We start from the raw sequence: 2,080 nt of genomic DNA, 5'->3' as shown, positions 1-2,080 counted from the left end.
CCAGCCAATCGACTGAGGAATGAGCCTTTTCGCCTCCTTGGACCTCCCTCACCTGCCCCCTCCTCCTGTCCACATTACCGACTTCGGCTGACCCTCTCCTATCCTTCTGTACCCCCCCGGCCCCCCCCCCCCCCCCAACTTAGCACATATTACTCTTTTCATTCTATACTTTTCCATACCCCTGTAACCCCCTTCCCCTTTCCACGCTACCCCAGACCCATTCTATCCTCCAGTAGTACCACGGCCCTGTCCCTATTACCCTATTCAGCCTAGCCTTAATGTCCCTATAAATCCCCTCCCCTTATCCCCATTACCCCCTTTCAGCTTTCTTGCCCATATTATATTATGTATCTATTATCCCCTCCTTCGTACCCCTTCTATCCCCCTGTCCCCATTACCCGATGCCCTTATGACCTCCTCGTCTATCCCTTTATTATCCCCCTGCCCCATCATCTCTTCGACCTAGCCCCCTCCCCATGCCCCTATTACCCCCTCTGCTCCCATTAGCCCCCCTTCCCCTGCCCCATTACCCCTTACGACCTATCCCAACCTTCACAACCAGAAAGACAGAAGGCAATTATGTGTAATCTGCTCGACACGTCCGGGTTTTGCGAAGAGTGAGGGTGCAAGGACAGAGGGAGGAGCCTAGGGGTAGGAGGTGGAGGGGAGGTGGAGGGTGGGGTGTCTAGGATGAAATGTAAAGCCTGCGAAATTTGCCTTTAACCATGCCAATAGAATGTCACTTTACATTGTAGAAATGCTTGGAACGCGAGGCCACTGCTGATTGAAGTTGCGGCAAATTGGAGCCCAGGTTACTAACATGTCCACACGGGTACATACAGACACACAGACACATCCACACGTCCAAACATCCACACATCCACACACACACTCAAGTACACATGCGCAAACGCACACGCATTAGAGTAAATAGTCATATATATAGCCATACATACTATGATCCACAGATCTCGAGAACACACATGCACGCACTCATTCGTAGATGCACAAACAGACAAACACGTATCCTTATCCTTGTTTTTCTTGGATATGTTCAATTCCCTCTCTTCTTAATCTCTTTAAATTCCTCTATTTTCTTTCTTTTTTTCTTTACAATCTCCTATTTCTACCCAACTCTATTATTCAATACGTTTATTTCCTATTATTTCATATTCCCCGAACACTAATTTTTCTTTTCTCCCTCTCTCTTTTTCTCTCTTTCTTTCTTTTATTATTAAGATTCGAAGCCACTCCACTTCCAGTCCACATCTCGAATTCTAGAAGCTACACAAAAGTAGTAATTAAGAATTCATCAACCGCGATTAAAGACTTTCGTTTTTTGTCACTAATCCACAAATTGGAGAGAAGCCTTTTGTAAAGATTTCCTCAAATTTCACGGTATTTTTATCAAAACGGTCCTGATTAGGAGACGTTGCCAGAAATAAGGGAAACTAATCAATCATTGACGCCCGTAATATCTTTTTTTTTTTTTATTATACTTATTGTTTATTTAATTATTTATGTTTTATACTTATTTAGAAGTCACAGAGATGATTAATTATGAACACGCAGGGAGTCTTTGTCTAATGGATGTATGTGATATGACAAAGAGTAAATTATTTTGGAAATATTATTTACTATTATCATTAGTGTAAGCTCCTCATATAATATCATAATAAATTGGCTGTCGTTTTCACAGCGATCATAATCAACCCACCGACACCATTGCCATAATACTTTGTCTACATATAACAATAACCGCCGTTATCAGACTTCTCTGTATTGTTTTCCTTTAACTAATTTTATTTATTGTTGTCTTTATATATTATAACCAAAATATACAATTATGCAAGTTAAAAGTAACAAAACATATTAAACATTATATCCGGGCATTTGTATTATATCTTAACCAATTCAGTTACACAATTCCATTTCCATATATGTAAACCTATATCTTCAGAAGGCCTATATATGCACATCTGTTTTCACTCAGCTTACATTATCTGTATACTTTCTTTTTTTTCTGTGTACATGTTCGTCTCTTTGCATTCGTTTGTGAATTAATGTGTTTCAGTATTAA

This window comes from Penaeus chinensis, chromosome 19, assembly GCF_019202785.1.
Source record: "Penaeus chinensis breed Huanghai No. 1 chromosome 19, ASM1920278v2, whole genome shotgun sequence".
In the NCBI taxonomy this organism is placed as follows: Eukaryota; Metazoa; Arthropoda; class Malacostraca; order Decapoda; family Penaeidae; genus Penaeus; species Penaeus chinensis.
The sequence above is the reverse complement of the archived record's forward strand: the minus strand, read 5'-3'. Positions refer to the sequence as shown.